The following is a 21,549-nucleotide window of genomic DNA, read 5'->3' as shown; positions in this document are numbered from 1 at the left end:
AGAGCCTTCTCAAAAGTCATGGTGCCTATGGTACAAGGTATTAAGAACCTTCCGAGATCCTCTTTCTTTTGAGGTAATGTCTGCCTAATCAAGTTATTCAGTTCATTGGTGAGCAAGGGGGGTTCATCTTCCCAAGTCCCATTATCAAATAACTTGGCATTCAGCTTCATGATTGCTCTAAGGTACTTAGCAACTTGCTCTTCAGTAATATCTTCATCCTCTTCAGATGAGGAATAGTCATCAGAGCTCATGAATAGCAGAAGTAAGTTCAATGGAATCTCTATGGTTTCTAGATGAGCCTTAGATTCCTTAGGTTCCTCAATTGGGAACTCCTTTTTGTCTAAAGGACGTCCCATGAGGTCTTCCTCACTAGGATTCACGTCCTCCTCCTCCTCTCTAGGTTCAGCCACACCAAGTAAGGTTATGGCCTTGCACTCTCGTTTTGGATTCTCTTCTGTATTGCTTGGGAGAGTACTAGGAGGAGTTTCAGTGACCCTTTTACTCAGCTGGCCCACTTGTGCCTCCAAATTTCTAATGGAGGACCTTGTTTCATTCATGAAACTTAGAGTGGCCTTAGATAGATCAGAGACTATGCTTGCTAAGCTAGAGGGGCTCTGCTCAGAATTCTCTGTGTGTTGCTGAGAGGGTGATGGAAAAGGCTTGCTATTGCTAAACCTGTTTCTTCCACCATTATTAAAGCCTTGTTGAGGCTTTTGTTGATCCTTCCATGAGAAATTTGGATGATTTCTCAATGAGAGATTATAGGTGTTTCCATAGGCTTCACCCATGTAATTCACCTCTGCCATTGCAGGGTTCTTAGGATCATAAGCTTCTTCTTCAAAAGATGCTTCTTTAGTACTGTTGGATGCATTTTGCAAACCATTCAGACTCTGAGAAATCATATTAACTTGCTGAGTCAACATTTTGTTCTGAGCCAATATGGCATTTAGAGCATCAATTTGAAGAACTCTCCTCATCTGAGGCGTCCCATTACTCACGGGATTCCTTTCAGAGGTATACATGAACTGGTTATTTGCAACCATTTCAATGCGTTCCTGAGCTTCTGTAGGTATTTTTTTCAGGTGAATAGATCCACCTGCAGAATGGTCCAATGATATCTTAGACAATTCAGACAGACCATCATAGAATATATCCAGGAAGGTCCATTCTGAAAGCATGTCAGAAGGACACTTTTTGGTCAGTTGCTTATATCTTTCCCAACCTTCATAGAGAGATTCACCTTCTTTCTGCCTGAAGGTTTGAACATCCACTCTAAGCTTGCTCAGCTTTTGAGGAGAAAAGAACTTGGCTAAGAAAGTCGTGACCAGCTTATCCCAAGAGTTCAGGCTATCTCTAGGTTGAGAGTCCAACCATACTCTAGCTCTGTCTCTTACAGCAAAAGGAAAAAACATAAGCTTGTAGACCTCGGGATCAACTCCATTGGTCTTAACAGTATCATAGATCTGCAAGAATTCAGTTAAGAACTGAAAAGGATCTTCTGATGGAAGTCCATGAAACTTGCAATTCTGTTGCATCAGAGAAACTAATTGAGGCTTTAGCTCAAAATTAATTGCTTCAATGGCAGGGTTTGAGATGCTTCTTCCATGGAAGTTGGAATTTGGTGCAGTGAAGTCACCAAGCATCTTCTTTGCATTGTTGTTAGGTTTGGCCATTACTTCTTTTTCGAGATTCTCTGTAAGGTTTTCTCTGGATTGTTGTGCTTTATCTTCTATTAACTTCTTCTTCAGAGTCCTTTTGAAGTTCAGGATCTGCTTTAACAAAAATGTCCTTGTCCTTGCTCATACTCATATGAAAAAGAAGAGGATAGAAAAGGAAGAGGAATCCTCTATGTCACAGTATAGAGATTCTTTTATGTGAGTAGAAGAGAAGAAGAATACGAATGAGGAAAGAAAGAGAAAAATTCGAACTCAGAGAAAGGGAGAGGGTTCGAATTTTTTATGAGTGAAGGAGAAGTGTTAGTAAATTAATAAAATAAATAGAAGGAGAGAGGGGGAGTTTTGCGAAAATAATTAAAAGAAAAAGGAAAATATTTTTGTTTTTATTTTAAAATTTAGTTAGAATTCGAAAATTAAGAGAGAAAATAAAATTAAAATTAAAATTTGAAATAATTAGTTAATTAACAGAATTTTGAAAAAGAGGAAGGTGATTTTCGAAAATTAGAGAGAAAATTAGTTAGGTGGTTTTGAAAAAGATAAGAAATAGTAAAACAAACAAAAAGTCAATTAGTTAATTGAAAACAGATTTGAAAATCAATTTTGAAAAGATAAGAAGTTAGAAAAGATATTTTGAAATTAAAGTTTGAAAAAGATATGATTTGAAAAAGATATGAAAGAGAAATTTAAAAAAAAGATTTGATTTTGAAAATTGAAGTTGATGACTTGACTAACAAGAAACTAGAAGATATGATTCTAGAATTTAAAGATTGAACTTTTCTTAACAAGAAAGTAACAAACTTGAAATTTTTGAATCAAAACATTAATTGTTAGTACTAATTTCGAAAATAAAAGAAAAAGTTAAGAAAAATATTTTTGAAAATTAATTTTAAAGAATTCTCGAAAATAATAAAAGGAAAAAAAAGAAAAGAATTGATTTTGAAAAAGATTTTGAAATTGAAATCTTGACTTGACTAACAAGAAACAACTAATTTTAAAATTTTTTTGACTAAGTCAACCCAAAGATTTCGAAATTTGTGAGTGAAATAAGGAAAAAATATTTTTTTATTTTTTTAATTTAATTAGGAAAGAGAAAAATACAAAAATGACTCAACACATAAAAATTTTAGATTAAAACAAATGATGCATGCAAGAACACTATGAATGTCAAGATGAACACCAAGAACACTTTGAAGATCATGGTGAACATCAAGAACTTATTTTTGAAAAATTTTCAAGAAAAGAAAAACATTCAAGACACCAAACTTAGAGATTTTTCATGTTTAGACACTATGAATTCAAAAATGCATGTGGGAAACAACAAAAGACACAAAACAAGAAAATATGAATATCAAACAAGAAGACTTATCAAGAACAACTTGAAGATCATGAAGAATGTAATGCATGAATTTTCGAAAAATGCACAAATTTTAAAAACATGCAATTGACACCAAATATAAAAATTGACACTAGACTCAAACAAGAAACACAAAATTTTTTGTTTTTATGATTTTATTAATTTTTTTTGGATTTTTCAAAAATTATTTTGGAAAAATGAAAAAGAAGAAAAAATTTTGAAAGATTTTTGAAAACTTTTTGAAAATAAAATAAAGATTGAAAAAAAAAGAAGAAAATTACCCAATCTAAGCAACAAAATGAACCATTAATTGTCCAAACTTGAACAATGCCCGGCAACGGTGCCAAAAACTTGGTGCACGAAATTGTGATCTCAATGGCGCCAACAACTTGGTACGCACAATTGTAATCTCAACTCTTTTTCACAACTTTGCACAACTAACCAGCAAGTGTACTGGGTCGTCCAAGTAATAAACCTTACGTGAGTAAGGGTCGATCCCACGGAGATTGTCGGCTTGAAGCAAACTATGGTCATCTTGTAAATCTCAGTCAGGCAGATTCAAATGGTTATAGAGTTTTGATAATTAAAAGATAAATAGACATAAAATAAAGATAGAGATACTTATGTAATTCATTGATGGGAATTTCAGATAAGCGTATGGAGATGCGTTATTCTTTCTGAATCTCTGCTTTCCTACTGCCTTCATCTAATCCTTCATACTCCTTTCTATGGCAAGCTATATGTTCGGGTATCACCATTGTCAATGGCTACCTCCCGTCCTCTCAGTGAAAATGGTCCAGCTACGGGTTACGTAGGGCTAATCATCTGTCGGTTCTCACTTGTGTTGGAATAGGATCCAGTGATCCTTTTGCGTCTATCACTATGCCCAACAGTCATGAGTTTGAAGCTCGTCACAGTCATCCCATCCCAAATCCTCCTCGGAATACGACAGACAAGGTTTAGCCTTTCCAGATCTCAAGAATACTGCCAATTGGTTCTAGCTTATACCACGAAGACTCTGATCTCAAAGAATTGAAGGCTCTGTTGTCAGGAGAGGCAATCAAACACATGGACCAAGAATCCAAGAGATATGCATTCAAGCTTGTTTTCATGTAGAACAGAAGTGTTTGTTAGGCACGCGTTCATAAGTTAAGAATGGTGATGAGTGTCACATAATCATCACATTCATCATGCTCTTGTGTGCAAATAGATATCTTAGAACAAGAATAAGCATGAATTGAATAGAAAACAGTAGTAATTGCATTAATACTCGAGGAGCAGCAGAGCTCCACACCTTAATCTATGGTGTGTAGAAACTCCACCGTTTAAAATTCATAAGTGATGAAGGTCCAGGCATGGCCGAATGGCCAGCCCCCATAAATGTCTAAGATAGCATGAAACTGATCAAAGATGATCTAAGGATAATCCAAAGATGTGAGTACAATAGTAAAAAGTTCTATTTATACTAAACTAGTTACTAGGGTTACAGAAATAAGTAAATGATGCAGAAATTCACTTCCGGGCCCACTTGGTGTGTGGTTGGACTGAGCATTGAAGTTTTCATGTGTAGAGGCTTTTCTTGGAGTTAAACGCCAGCTTTTATGCCAGTTTGGGCGTTTAACCAGCTTTTATTCTGTTTCTGGCGTTTAACCAGCTTTTAACGCCAGAATAGGGCAGGGAGTTGGAGTTTGAACACCAGTTTGCGTCATGAAAACTCGAGCAAAGTATGGACTATTATATATTGCGAGAAAGCTCTGGATGTCTAATTTCCAACGCAATTGAGAGCGCGCCATTTGGGTTTCTGTAGCTCAAAAAAATCTATTTCGAGTGCAGAGAGGTCAGAATCCAACAGCATCAGTAGTCCTTTTTCAGCCTCTGAATCAGATTTTTGCTCAGGTCCCTTAATTTCAGCCAGAAAATATCTGAAATCACAGAAAAACACACAAACTCATAGTAAAGTCCAGAAATGTGAATTTTTATTAAAAACTAATAAAAATATACCAAAAAGTAGCTAGATCCTACTAAAAACTATCTAAAAATAATGCCAAAAAGCGTATAAATTATCCGCTCATCAGCAACCTTGGTAGAGAAGTCTCCAACGATCTTGACAAAGCATATTCAACTCCTGTCCAGCCTTGCCGAAGGACTTCCACCTTTTGAAAAGATTCTTCACTTTCAAGCTCTTCCTCATTGAATTCATCCAACTCTTTTTCATCACTCAAATCATAAATATGAGCTTGAGAGAAATCTACCTCAATGTTGCTTTCAATTTCATCGGAAAAAGGTTCTTCAAACTCAAGGGGTTCACTTGTGGATGCAAATTCATTACTAGGATGGCTTAATTCATGATCATCATCACCAAGGGAACTTGCCTCTTTATCTATTTCGTCTAATACTTCACAGGGAACATGCCTTGGAGGTTGTGCACGACCCTCCTCAACATTAAATTCAAGCTTCTTGGAGGAATACTCTGCAACTCTAGATTCCTATGGAGGTTCAGCATCTCTTAAGTCTTCGACCACTTCTTCATCTTCAACAATTATGCCTTCCTCCAATTGTTCTAATACAAAGTCACATTCTTCACTTTCCATTGGAGTACCTAATCTCTCTCTCATGCTCCGTTCTTCATTAGATTCTCCATATGTAGCCATGAGAGTTCCTTGAGTGTCCAACTGTTAGGAAGCGAATCGACTTACTAACTCGGTCAAGGCAGCCGCGAATTCTAGTGTCATCATTTGCAACTCTCTTTGCCCTTGAAGTAGTGGAATGAGAGAATCATCTATTGGGGCTTAGGGTGGATAGGAGGGTTCATTATATAGGAGAAAGGGCTCATAATAGGAAGGTGGTTCATCTTGATAAGGATATGGAGATGGTGTATATTGAGGTGGTGGTTCTTGGGAGTAATTGGGTTAGAATTGGGGTGGTTCTATGTATGGTTCATATGGCTTATAAGGTGGTTGGTATGGTGGATATGGGTTAGGCTCATATGGTTGTGTTTGATTATAGGGGGCTTGTGAGTATGATGGTTCAAAGCTATGTTGAAGAGGGCGTTCATAGGCATATGGTGGTGGTTGTTGATCATCACAAGGAGGTCCACCATATCCATTGTCTTGGTATGCATCATAGAATGGCTCTTGCTCATAGTGCATTGGAGAGGGTTGCTTCCAAGAGGGTTGATCAAATCCTTGTGACTCCTTCCATCTTTGATTGTCCCATCCATGATGCAAGCCTTCATTGTAATCTCCACTTCCTACAATATAATTGTAACCACACTCTTAGCCAAAGGGGTAATAATTCATGATAGCGAGAGAAAATAAAAACAAATACTAACAAAAAGTAAGCAAACAAAGTTATAAAACTAGCAAAAACTAACAAACACACCAAAAATCAAGATATTTACAATACTAACATATAACCAATAACAAGGCACACATTTGTAGTTCCTCGGTAACAGCGCCAAAAACTGGTGTGAGAAAAATTGTCGGTAAAGAATTTCACAAAAATGTCGCGTTGCAATTGTAGTTCTAAACCAACAAATTATCCTCGGTCAACGTTTAATTTGTTTTTCACAAGTACAAACACAATAAAAATAAACCAAAGTATTCAAACCTTGGGTCGTCTCTCAAAGGAATTGTAGGGAAGTGTTTATTATTGGTTATGATGTACTTCTTTTTGGGGTTTTGAAATAAGAAACAAGAAAATATAAATTGCAAGAAAAATAAACTAATAACTAAGAAAGCTCTTAGCAAGGAAAGAGAATTAGAAGTCTTATCCTCATTATCATCGTCAATTTTGAGGGTAAATGTAAATTGTCTTGACTTAGTTAACCTCTAACCAATGAAGGAAAGTCAAGTGTATAGAATCAACTTGAGTTCACAAGTCCTAATCAAAGACTAGATTTAGTGAAGCCTAAGCCAACCATAAATTTTCAATCACCAATCAACAAAAGACTTTTGATAACTCAAGAGTCTCTAATTAATCAATCCAAGTTAAGAACATGAAAATCTATTTTAAATTCAACCCAAGCATGTTATCAAACACTTGGAAGGCACAAAATAAAAGCATAGAAAAGTAACAAGAAATAATAAAATCTAAGACTAACAATTGCAAGAGGAAATAATAACAACAAATTAAAGAAAGTAATCATAAACATGAAAACATAAACTGCATTAATATGGATTAAAGGAAACAAGAAGAATTCATAAACTAAATGGGCAACATAAAGATTTCAACAAGAGAAGTATGTAAACTAAAGTACTAGAACAAATAAAAGTAGAAGAAAACTAAATTAAAGCAAGATAGAAATCTGAATTTGAGAAGAAATAAAACTAAAAGAAACCCTAAAGCTAGAGAGAGGAGAGAGCCTCTCTCTCTAGAAACCTACATCTAAACCTAATGTGTGAATGATTTCTCCTTCCAGCTTCACTCTGCAGCCTCGTGTCCTCATTTTCAGGCCTGAAACTAGGTCAAAAGCAGCCCAGAAATCGCCCCCAATGTTTTCTCGTAAGTGAGGCACGTGGCGCTTTGTCACACATACGCGTCGCTTGAACTCGGCACTAGCCATGCGTAGGCGTCAGCCACGTGTGCGCATCATTTGTCTTCTGCACCAGTCACGCGTATGTGTCGTCCATGCGTGCGTGTTGCTACCAGATTCTGAAATCCTTAATTTCTTTTGTTCCTTCCACTTTTGCATGCTTCTTTTCCATCCTTTAAGCCATTCTTGCCCTATAAACCCTGAAAACACTTAACAAACATATCACGGCATCGAATGGTAATAAGAGAAGATTAAAATTAGCAAATTTAAGGCCAATGAAGCATGTTTTCAATCATAGCACAAAATTAGGAAGGAAACTTAAAAACATGCAATTTATATGAATAAATGTAAGAATAGTTGATAAAATCTACTCAATTGAATACAAAATAAATCGTAAAATAGTGGTTTATCAATGCTCGGCTTCTTTGATTTGTTCTTGACGTCCGTTATTATTTTCAATCCGAGCATTATTTAGGTTAGCAATCTGGTTCGCCATTCGTTGGTTCTCTTCCGCCATGCGCTGGTTGGCTTGTTGTAACTCGGTTGCCATCCGAAGAAGTTCGGAAGGTGTAGGTGGGAGTTGCTCAGCCATGGCTGGTGGTAAAAACGTCGAGACCGATGAAATAGAGAAGGGATTATATTCTCGGCCCTATGGTGGGCGCAAATTGTTCTTGTTTGGAAACCTTGAGGGTAGCTCGTCTTTTGGGAATCGACGCTGAGTTGTTTCCTTCAACGTCAATCTATGAACTTTGGGGAAGTCCGAGCTTTTTGCTTAAGCAGATGTCCAATCGTGGAGAGTATGAACAAAGAGGGGAGTGTACCTGCAAAGGCACTCCGAAGTTTAAGTTAGTATTGAGAATTTTCGCTATCCTTTAAGGATGAAATATCATACCTTTATAGGTGGCATAGAATAGGTCGGTTATAGAATTGGTCATCTGTATTGAAGAGCAGTTACTAGAATTTAGTGGATGATGATATATGGTCGGACTTTTTATTCCAAAATGTAGTCTATTAAATCTGATCATAACGCATATCGTCGAGTTATAACGTAGAGAGTCGATTTATTCATCATAATGCTGAGTTATAAGGTCGAATTTGTAACGGTCAGATCAATTATCATTATCGTCATTTTCATAATTTTAATCTTTTTTGTAACACCCTAATGATGGGTGGAAATTTGATTTCCACACAAACTCACCGGCAAGTGTATCGGGTCGCATCAAGTAGTAAAACTCACTTAGAGTGAGGTCGATCCCACAGGGATTGATGGATCAAGCAACTTTAGTGAGTGATTAGTCTAGTCAAGCTAACATTGGTGAATTGGATGAAATTTGAAGCAACAGAATATAAATGACAAGAAATTTTAAGTTGCGGAAAGTAAATGAGCAGAAACGTAAAGAGCAAGGAATGTAAATTGGTAAAATCTTAAATGACAAGAAAGGTAAATTGCAGTAACTGTAAAGGGGGCTGGGTGCTGGAAATTAAAGGAAGTAATAAATCTTGACTTAGAGCAATTGTAGAAAATTAAACTTGCAGGAAGAGTAAATCAAGCTCAGTGTGAATGGAAAAGTGAAATTTCAGAAGAACAGAATTACAAATTTGCAGGAATAGTAAATTTGGATCTCAACAATTTCAAATGCAAGGTTGCAGAAAGTAAATTTGCAGGAAAAAAAAGTGTAGCAGAGAATTATAGAAACTGAGATTTGCACAAACTGAATTCAATATTGAAAAATGACAATTGCAGAAAATTAAAAGTGTATCAAAGAAAGCTTTCTATTCTACTCCTACTCATATTGCTCTCTAGCAGAGCCAGCCTCCCTTGAAAATGAAACAGATGCCTTAATATAGGCTTCACAAAATAAAAAAATAAATTTAAAATTAAAAACAAATTACAATTAAATGAAATTCATATTCTAACTATCTCTTATGCCTTTGAGTGATGATAACGGACTTTGCTTGATTTGGATTTGAAGAAGAGTGGATCCGAATAGCTTGATTTAATTGGATCAGTGTGCATTTTGTGAAGCTTGGGTCAGGAGGCATTTGTTTGAAAATGAATTGGGGCATACCTCCAGTGGAGCGTTCAGTTTGGTTAGTGAACTGAGCGCTACATGTCTTGTCATGCTTCCCTTGCGTGCTTGCAATTCCTCAGCGCTCAGTTGGAAGATGCAACGTAGCGCTACACTTGGTGTGAGGTTCCCCGTTCGAACCTTGACTGCTTCACTTGGTGCCAATTTCCTCAGCGCTCAGTGAAGAGAATAGAACGTAGCACTCCCTTGCTTGCCTTGGTCTCCCTCTTCGAGCCTTGGCTGCCCCTCTTGTGAATGCTGCGCCTTGCTTTTCTTTTGAACCATGCCCGAAAATGCTTGCTTTGTGAACGCTAGCGTTTATTAATTGAACGCTCTTCCTTGCCTTGCGTTCATGGCATTACTAATAAGTGCTTTCATTAATGCCTTAGTATTAATAATATTTTTTTTTTGAAACATAGGAAGCTCAACACATTAAAGTGGAGCATAAAATAAAGAAGAAGATACACAACAAGCTACCAACCAAATCAATACCTAACACCCCAGACCTAACAACAGCCTCCCCCAGAATCATCACCACGCCATTCTGTATAGCTCATCACCGTCTTTGTGTGGATTACCTCCAGGCTTGCTCTTGTATTCTTAAAGATTCGTGCATTCCGTTCCAACCAGATGTTCCAAATAACTGCAAAGAACACTGTCATCCACATCTTCTGCCCTTGTTGTCTATTATGCAAGCCATGCCAGCTTTCAAACATTTCCTTAATGGTTCCAGGGATCACCCACTCTCTACCTAGTGACCTCAACCACTGACACCACACCTGCCAAGCTACCTCACACCTGAGGAATAAATGCTCAGCAGATTCTAATTCCTTAGTACACATTACACACAAACTATCTCCCAGAATGTTGACTCCTATTTTACCCAGCCGCTCCTTGGTGTTAACTCGATCAACTAGCACAAACCACCCAAATAGCTCAATCCTCGGAGGAACAAAACCTTTCCAAACGGAGCTCGTGAAGCTATAACTCGTTATTTCAGTCGAAAGAGTCTCCGCTTGTATAGCCTGTATCACAGAACGAGTAGAAAAAACACCTTTATTGTCAAACTTCCACACCACGCTGTCCTCCCGACCTGATGACAACCTCACTGGCCTTAACCTCTCATGCAGCTGATTGACAAGTTCTAGCTCCCATTGGAACAACTCCCTCTTCCATTGGAAATTCCAAATCCAATCAAGCCCATCCCAAAAGCCACAGTCCCCAATTAGAAGTCCTTGCTGGCTTGAGATAGAGTATAGTCTCGGATAACTCCCTTTGAGAACACCCCCTTGAATCCAGTTATCTTCCCAAAATCGGGTTTGCATACCATTACCTATTTCCATTGCCAGGCCACTTACCATTTTATCCCGAATCCGCGGTTCTTTTATATTTAGCTGACAAATGTCCCTCCAAGGCCCTCTTTTTACTTGTAAAGGCTGAGTTGCCAACATTACATTCGGGTTCAACTTGTTACACGAACAAATTATATGCATGCTTCCATGGTTTTAATAATAATACTAATGCATTAACGTTGCATTCATTCAATTCATTCTCAATTAAATGCATTGCTTTATTAGTTAGTAATGCCATTTTAGCGTTCATTCATGGATTGGCTTTGCATGCTTTTAACGCCTTTGGCAAAGAAGATTTAATAATGCATGCATTCATTGGCTTTGTTAATTAATAATGCCAATTATGCATTAACGTAAGCTTTCATCCATTGGCATTAATAATTATATGCTTCATTGCTTCATGCATGCATTATATTACTTAGTAATGCATGATTTGCCAATTGCGTTTCATTCATTAATAATGTCATTGCATTGATATTGCATGGTTCATGATGGCATTATTAATTAATTGCATGCATAAGGCATTAATGCATGCCATGGCTTCATGGTCATGGGCCACGCTTTTAAAAGCGTGGCCTAAGGTTCCAAAACATGCTCAATCTTCAAAGCGTGCCCAAATTTCCTCTATTCTTCTTTTTAGCTTATTTTGTGCATTTTTGCTTCTTTTTGTATTTATTTCCTATAAAATTTATAAAATCAAAAGATCAAGGAAATATACCATTTAAGCACAAAAGAATGCAATATTTAAGCACTAACCATCAATTTCTTGTATGAAAAACCATAGAAAAACATGACATGATGACATGTCATCACAACACCAAACTTAAACCTTGCTTGTCCCCAAGCAAGAAAAGAATCATGCAATAAAAATTGACAATCCAAGGTAAGAAGAATAGCAACTCAATGTTCATGGTTAGCTAGTTTTTTATGCATGCTACAATCACAAAAGAAGTGTAAATGATTGATGCTTCTATCTAGCTCATTTTATGAAATCTTTTCCTTATGTTTCTTCCTTAAAACAAGCTTTTGATTTTCTTATTAACTTCTCCTTTTGGTTATTTTACCCCATGAGTTGATAACAAAGCTACGACTTCTAAATGCTTTGTTTTCAAGTATTACCACTTGATACATAAGCACCACAAGCATTTAATTAGAAGACTTCTTTAAGCTCATTTGTTTCTTTTCTTAACTCTCTAATCATTGATGCCCAGAGCCTTGAGCTTTGAGGGAGTGCTTTTGCACTTGAGCCTAACCTTGACTCTAAGTGTTTTGTTTTCAAGCTTTTTTCTTGACACATAAACACCACAAGTACTTAAAAAATGAAATTGTCATTGGTACTCAGAGCCTTCAGCTTCCTCATTCTTTCCCTTTTTCTTTTCTTGCTTTAATTTGTAATTGCTTCTTCAAGGTTTTCATGATTTCAAAAGATTTCACAAAATGTCCCAGATGAAAACTTCAATTAAATAAAATCTAATGCAATTGAGCAACAATTAATCATGCTAGCCTTCCAGTACTTGTATGCACATGATAAGTTCTTCTTTAATTCCTTGTTTGTTTATGATCATGATGCTTTATTGCTTTTGAAATCACAAAACTCAAGTTGGTAGTCATAATGTCACAGCAATATGTTGTAAATCAAAATTCAGGCTATGCTTATTCATACCACACATGCATACAGAGAAGATAAAGACAATCATGCAATTTAAAGTGCTAGAAACAAATGAGAGGAAAAGGAACTTTACATCCTTGTAATTCACCTTTTCTACTGTTATCCTTTTCCTTCCATTCTTCCCTTTCCCTTGCCAAACTCAGAATGCTTGCTCATCCTCAAGCAACAATTAGAACAATGGCTATGGGGCTAACATGGATCATGAATGTCTTACACAATGAAATGTTAGTGACACATGTGTTTTAAGCAAGCAGAATTAAAGATAACAATCAAGGCACATGAAATAGAGACATTGTGATTGCAAACATAGAGGGTGTGCATGATACATTGCATAAAGAAAGTAAGTGGCACACCAAACTTAGTGTGACACTTACACTACTTGAAATTGATGCAAGTATCCAGTAAAGATTGGAACTAAATTTTGTTGTATAGCAACACCAAACTTAGAATGCAACCATATGTCAATTTATTTGAACTAAAACTAAACAAGGGAACAATTATATGTTAAGTACAATCACCAAGCCAAGGATCTATCATGAATAAGGGTTTCTTGGTGATGTATTAACAAAAACAGTTAATAACAGAAAGCATTAAAAATAAGAAAATGACTAAAACAAAGAAAAAACTAAAATTGTCTAACTAAAAGAAGGATAACACTGCAAGGCATTATGATTATGCAGACAAGTGGTGCTGCTGAATAGATTGCATAGAAAATAAGTGGCACACCAAACTTAGAATCTTAGTGTGACACTTTCAATTCAGATTTGATGCAATCATCCATAGAGATTGAAAACAGAATGTTGCAGGACAACACCAAACTTAGAATGTAATCATATGCCAATTTATTGAACTTTAAACACAGCAAAGAAAGAAAATAAACCAAGCAGAGAAATGACATGTTACCTAAGTTTGGGTTGCCTCCCAACAAGTGCTCTTTTAGTGTCATTAGCTTGACATGTTGTTCTTCACTTTCTTCCTCTTCTTCCAGTTTGTTAAGAGGAATGACCTCATGAGGAGAGATGAACCAGCTAATGTCCCCTTTCTTGGTCTCCTCTTAGCAAGCTTCTTTCTATAAATGGCTTGGTTGAGCTTGCTTACTGGATCAGGGGTAGGATTGGTGCTCTTGTTAGTTGCCTTCACTTCTTGGATGTCAGTACTTAGTGGTTGTGTGATGGTTGGAGCTTTATCTTCATTAAAAGCCTATTGAATTGGTGGTTCCATATCTCCTTGATTGTCTTTCTCACTTTCTTGTTCTTCCACTTCCTCTCTTGCACTCAACATTTGACTTAACAGCACTTCCATGTTTTTGAGGGAGTTCTCTTGGTCATTCCAGGATCTCTGTGCTTCCCTTTCATATTTTTCAAGCATGGTTTCAAGCCTTGAGAGGGTTTGGTTCATGGAAGTTTGTGTGGACTGTGAGTTTTGGAAGAGATTTTGTGTCAAGGGATAATTAAGTGATGAAGAATTTTTAGATGAAAAACTGGGAGGTGAGGTTTGATAGCTTTCCATGAATGAATTGAAGGTTTGCTCAAGTGATAATAGCTCTTGATAAGTGGAGTATGAATTGTCAAATGCTTTCTGGTTTTGATTTTCCCAAGAACAACTTGAAGAATTGTTGAATTCATCACGGTATGAATCATCTTGTGGCATTGGGGAATAATTTTCCATGTATGTATTGACATCACAATCAAATGATGATGTTCCTTGATGAACAGAAGATGAAACATTGAAATTCCCTTCCCAACCACAACTTATGTCAGTATCATAGCAATATGAGTCACTTTGTGGTTCTGAGAAATAGTTCATTTCACTTGATTGTTTATACTCTTGTTGATATGCCCAGCTACCATGAGGATGATGACATAAATCATCTTGTGGTTCTGGATCATATCTCATGTGAATTGCTTCATCATCTATCATTTCTTGGTGATACTCCCAGCCACCATTAGAATAATGACTTGAATCATTTTATGGTAGTGGGAAGTATCTCATCCGATTCTCTTGCTCATCTTGTGGTTCTGAAGCATATCTCCATTGATTGGAGTGCTCAGAATTTGTGATTTCTTACTGATATTCCCAGCCACCATTAGAGATTGGTTATGGTGGGTGATATCCCATAAAATTTGTTTGATCATAAGATGAGTTGAACTCCATTTGAATTTTGTAAAACATAACACCAATGAAAATTGAAATTCATGTCTCAGATGAGATTTGCTTAGTGAGGCAAAAACAGAAGCACCTTGCTATCAGCTTAAAACAGAAAATAAAAACAAAGAAAATGCTTAATCTAGACTTCTCACCCACTTAATCATTGTCAATCTAAATCAATCCCCGGCATCGGTGCCAAAATCTTGATGGGTGAAAATTTGATTTCCACACAAACTCACCAGCAAGTGTACCGGGTCGCATTAAGTAGTAAAACTCACTTAGAGTGAGGTCGATCCCACAGGAATTGATGGATCAAGCAACTTTAGTGAGGGATTAGTCTAGTCAAGCTAACATTGGTGAATTGGATGAAATTTGAAGCAACAGAATGTAAATGACAAGAAATTTTAAGTTGCGGAAAGTAAATGAGCAGAAACGTAAAGAGCAAGGAATGTAAATTGGCAAAATCTTAAATGACAAGAAAGGTAAATTGCAGTAACTGTAAAGGGGGCTGGGTGATAGAAATTAAAGGAAGCAATAAATCTTGACTTAGAGTAATTGCAGAAAATTAAACTTGCAGGAAGAGTAAATCAAGCTCAGTGTGAATGGAAAAGTAAAATTTCAGAAGAACAGAATTGCAAATTTGCAGGAAAAGTAAATTTGGATCTCAACAATTTCAAATGCAAGGTTGTAGAAAGTACATTTGTAGGAAAGAAAAGTGTAGCAAAGAATTGTAGAAACTGAGATTTGCACAAACTGAATTCAATATTGAAAAAATGACAATTACAGAAAATTAAAAGTGTATCAAAGAAAGCTTTCTATTCAACTCCTACTCCTATTGCTCTCGCCAGCCTCCCTTGAAAATGAAACAGATGCCTTAATATAGGCTTCACAAAATAAAAATAAATTTGAAATTAAAAACGAATTACAATTAAATGAAATTCCTATTCTAACTATCTCTTGTGCCTTTGAGTGATGATAATGGGCTTTGCTTGCTTTGGATTTGAAAAAGAGTGGATCCAGATGGCTTGTTTAATTGGATCAATGTGTATTTTTTGAAGCTTGGGTCAGGAGGCATTTGTTTGAAAATGGGTTGGGGCATGCATCCAGTAGAGCGCTCAGTTTGGTTAGTGAACTGAGCGCTACATTCCTTGTCATGCTTCCCTTACGTGCTTGCAATTCCTCAGCACTCAGTTCGAAGATGCAACGTAGCGCTACACTTGGTGTGAGGTTCCCTGTTCAAACCTTGACTGCTTCATTTGGTGCCAATTTCCTCAGCGCTCAGTGAAGAGAATAGAACGTAGTGTTATGATAAGTATGAATGTCCATTTCTCCAATCAAGTTAACGTTGGGCTGTGCAATATTAACTATAAGCGGTGCTTTGTTTCCCCATGATATACTTTATATTAATAAAGTTTGAAAAAGAAAATCTTGGACAAGTATAAATAGGGCATGGATTTGTGATAGTACGTACACAACTGCTTGACGAACGTCAGCGACGGAGACATCGTAAATTGGTCTGCGGGCATCGCGATAAGTCCTCGGCCAACTCGTCAGCAAGTAAAATCAAAAGGCACTGCCTTGATCCACTTGGCAAGCATCTTTCAAAGTTTCTTTTAACGAGTCTCCCACACTCCTTCTACCGGTCTAGCACACCTCTGATGGATCTCGCCTCGCTCCTTCCTTAGCATTAGCGGGTTTCGGTTGTATGATGGAAGTGGGGAGATCTCGCAGAGCAGCATATTAGTTTTTAATAAATTGCCAGCGGAGACACAGCTCACGATGAGAGTTTGTTGTTGAAGCACTTTTCTGATCTAGCTTCAATCGAGATAGCATTTCACTAGGCAATCCAGTTGCCACTTCACTAGCAGCCACAAAGGGCGAAGGAAAGATTCTTTGATCCGCTAGACTGGAACTAGAAGCTGGCACTGGCTTAGGTACCAGCTCTTGTGCTTCTTAGAATATCTTTCCCTTGCGGTACTCTAGGGCTAAGAAGGCATCAGTGGCAATCAGTGCTACTACTTAACAATAAGAATACCAAATATTCTTTACTCTCTCTCTCTCTCTTACTATTCTCTCTCTTATTATTAAACATATTAATTATATCTATTATATTGATATAGTAATTCTAGTGAATATTATTACTAGAGTTATCCAATTATATTTCACATTTTACATTTGTTACCTCTTTCTTATTTATTTATTTAGTTATTTTACAACACGTTATCAGCACGAATACTCTAACCAAATTTTAGAAGACTCTAGGTAACAAATTTTTATTATGTCAAAACTCTCTCGTCTTGAATTTAATGTTTTTGATATATTTGGAAATAATTATTTATCATGGATACTAAATGCTAAAATCCATCTTGATTTAATGGATCTTGGAGATACCATTGAGGCTGAAAATAATACATCCCAGAAGGATATAGCCAAAGCCATAATTTCCTTCGTCGTCATCTTGACATATGATTGAAAAATGAATATCCCACATTAAAAGATCCTGCAGATCTATGGAAAGACCTTGAAGAAAGGTACAATCATCAAAAGACAGTGATGTTTCCTCAAGCCCGATATGTTAGAGAAAATTTTCTCGACCTTCCATGTCTCGAATGTGCTCCTGCAGCAGCAGTATCGAGAAAAAGAATTTAAAACTATTCTAAGTTAAATTCTTGCTTTTTTGTTGCTGAGCACAACATTGAGTTACTCTTAAGAAATCATGAAGCGCGCCCAGATGGCGCCGCCCCATTTTCTGAAGCAAATGCGGAAAATTATAACCCCAGAAAAGGTAAATGGCAAGATTTTGATAACAAGAAAAATTATGGAAGGAAAAGAAATTATGTTCACAAGAAAGGATCTTACCAGAAGTGGGATAGAGAAAGAAACAATGGGTAAAGTAAATCAATTGAGGATAAATACTTCCGTTGTGGTGGAAAGGGCTATTGGTCACGTACCTGTCGTACCCCAAGGCACCTAGTTGATCTTTATCAAGCATCCTTGAAAAAAGGATGACAAAGGAAAGGAAACAAATTTTGTTTCAAATGATGAAAATTCCACCACTCATTAATATGTATCTAATTTCTTTAAGGATTCTGAAGGAAATGTTGGCTATTTGATCAATGATGGAATAGTTTGATATATGTATGTGTTTGTTAAGTATTCATGTGAATAATTTTACTATGCATGTACTTCTACTCATTTTATTATTATTATCATTTGTTTTTGAAGAAAAATGGCAAAGACATATTCTGAAGATATTTGCCTTGCGGATAGTGCAAGTTCACACACTATTCTTAAAAGTACTATATATTTTACCCATCTTGTGCCACAAGAAGAATATGTTAATACTATTATTGGCTCAGGCAATGTGATAGAAGGCTCCGGAAGAGCTATAATTTTGTTTCCTGGAGGAACAAAATTTGTAATAAATAATGCACTATTATCTACCAAGTCTCTGAGGAACTTGTTGAGTTTCAAAGATATTCGCCGAAATGGATATCATATTGAAACAATGAATGAGGGAAATCATGAGTATTTATGTATCACAACTCATGATTTAAATAAGAAAGTTATATTAGAAAAGTTACCCTCACTTTTATTTGGGTTGTATTATACCAAGATTAGTGCAATTGAATCACATGCCATTGTAAACCAGAAGTTTCTAGCCCAAATGAATTCATAACTTGGCACGACCGATTGGGTCATCCGGGAACAACCATGATGAGGAGAATTATTGAAAACTCTCATGAACATTCACTAAAGAACCAGAAGATTCTTAAAACTAGTGAATTTGTTATGTTGCATGTTCTCAGGAAAAGTTAATTTTAAGACCATCGCCAGTAAAGATTGGATTTGAGTCCCCTGAATTCTTAGAAAGGATTTAAGGTGATATATGTGGACCTATTCATCCACCATGTGGATCTTTTAGATATTTTATGGTCCTAATAGACGCATCTTTGAGATGGTCTCATGTGTCCTTATTATCTTCTCGCAACCTGGTGTTTGCGAGATTGGCTCAAATTATTCGATTAAAAGCACAATTTCCAAAAAATCCAATTAAAGCAATTCGTCTTGATAATGCTGGTGAATTTACTTCCCAAGCTTTTGATGCTTATTGTATGGCGAATGGAATAAGTGCTGAACATCTAGTAGCTTATGTTCACACACAAAATGGGTTAGCAGAATCGCTTATTAAACGCCTCCAATTAATTGCTAGACCCTTGCTTATGAGAACAAATCTCCTAACCTCGGTTTGGGGGCATGCTATTTTACATTCCGCAGCACTTATTCGTTTGAGGCCAACGAGTTACCATCAGTTTTCTCGTATGCAATTAGTCTTTGGCCAGCAGCCAAATGTTTTCCATTTAAGAATATTTGGGTGTGCGATATATGTTTCCATTGCACCACATAATCATACTAAAATGGGACCCTAAAGAAAATTGGGGATATATGTTGGATATGATTCTCCCTCTATAGTGAGGTATCTTGAAATACAAACTGGAGATGTATTTAAAGCCCGGTTTGCAGATTGTCATTTTGATGAATCAAAATTTCCAACATTAGGGGGAGAGAATAAGCTTCCTGAAAATGAACTTAATTGGAATGCATCATCGTTGATGCATTTAGATCCTCGATCAGGGCAATGTGAACTAGAATTTCAAAAGATTATACATTTGCAAAGAATAGCAAATGAATTGCCTGATGCATTTTCCGATACAAAGAGGATAACCAAGTCGTATATACCAGCGAAAAATGCCCCAATTCGAATTGATGTCCCAATCAGACAAATTGCCAGCGAAGCAAATACACGCCAGAAGCGTCGCAGGCCTGTCGGTTCCAAAGACAAAAATTCTCGAAAGAGAAAATAAGTAAATACTATTCCTGTTGAAAAAGACATAGTAGAGACACCTGCAGTCGTCCAAAATTCTGATATAATTTTAACGCCAGAAGACGTTCAGGTACCTGAAAATTGTGAAAATGATGAGATCTCGATAAATTATGTCTTTACAAGAGAAAAATGGGACCGAAATAAGACAATTGTCAATGAAATATTTGCATATAACATGGTATTAAATATCATGCATGAAAGTAAGGATCTTGAGCCAAGATCAGTTGAAGACTGTTGACAAAGAAATGATTGGCCAAAATGGAAAGAAGCCATGAAGGCTGAATTAGACTCACTTGCAAAACGTGAAGTCTTCGGATCTGTAATCCGTACGCCAGAAGATGTAAAACCTGTTGGATACAGGTGGGTGTTTGTGAGAAAACGAAATGAGAAAAATGAAGTTGTGCGCTATAAAGCCCGACTTGTGGCACAAGGTTTTTCACAAAGGCCCGGTATAGATTATGAAGAAACGTATTCCTCTGTAGTGGATGCGATAACATTGCGTTATTTGGTCAGTTTATCTGCATATCATAAACTGCATATGCATTTAATGGATGTGGTAACAGCCTACTTATACGTCTCATTAGAACATGATATCTATATGAAAGTCCCTGAAGGACTAAAGATATCTAAATCATCCAATGAATATTTTCAAGGGTTATACTCAGTCAAATTGCAAAGATCTTTATATGGTCTGAAACATTCTGGACGAATGTGGTATAATCGTCTTACCGAGTATCTGGCCAAAAATGGATTCAAGAATGATGATATCTGTCCATGTGTTTTCATAAAGAAATCTGCATCTGGATTCATTATAATTGTTGTGTACGTTGATGATTTAAATATCATTGGGACTCCTGAAGAGATTCCAACAATTATAAAAACTCTAAAAGAAGAGTTTGAGATGAAAGATCTTGGAAAGACTAAATTTTGTCTTGGCCTGCAGATCGAGCATATAAAAAATGGGATCTTTATTCATCAAACAACATATACAGAAAAGATCTTGAAAAGATTTTATATGAATAAGTCACATCCCTTGAGTACTCCAATGATGGTAAGATCTTTGGATATGGAGAAGGATCAATTCCGTCCTAAAGAAAAAAATGAAGATATCCTTGGTCCAGAAGTACCATATCTTAGTGCCATTGGAGCGCTAATGTATCTTGCTAATAATACACGACCCGATATATCATTTGCTGTGAACTTACTAGCAAGGTATAGTTCCTCTCCAACCAGAAGACATAGGAGCGGAATCAAGCAAATCTTTCGATATCTTCATGGAACGGTTGATATGGGATTGTTTTATCCCTATGGATCCAAGTCACAACTAGTTGGTTATGTAGATGCTAGCTACTTATCTGATCCACGTAAAGGGAGATCTCAAACAGGATACTTGTTCACATATGGTGGTACAGCTATATCATGGAGGTCCACGAAACAGACGATAGCAGCAACCTCCTCTAATCATGCTGAAATATTGGCGATTCATGAAGCTAGTCGCGAGTGTTTTTGGCTGAGGAGTCGGATTCAATATATTCTATCATCATGTGGACTAATTGATCATAAGATAGCTCTGACTGTCCTGTTTGAAGATAATACAGCATGCATTGCTCAACTTAAAGGCGGATACATCAAAGGTGATATAACAAAGCATATTTCTCCCAAATTCTTCTTCACTCATGATCTTCAAAATCAAGGGACAATTGATATCCAACAGATCCGCTCCAGTGACAACCTAGCAGATTTATTCACAAAGTCACTCCCAAAATCCTCCTTTGAAAGATTGGGATGCACCGTTTTCGAGACATTAAATGATGTCGACAAAAGGGGGAGACTGTACTCTTTTTTCCTTGGTCAGGTTTTTT

The sequence above is a fragment of the Arachis hypogaea genome, chromosome 1 (genome assembly GCF_003086295.3).
Source record: "Arachis hypogaea cultivar Tifrunner chromosome 1, arahy.Tifrunner.gnm2.J5K5, whole genome shotgun sequence".
Taxonomy (NCBI): domain Eukaryota; kingdom Viridiplantae; phylum Streptophyta; class Magnoliopsida; order Fabales; family Fabaceae; genus Arachis; species Arachis hypogaea.
The sequence above is the reverse complement of the archived record's forward strand: the minus strand, read 5'-3'. Positions refer to the sequence as shown.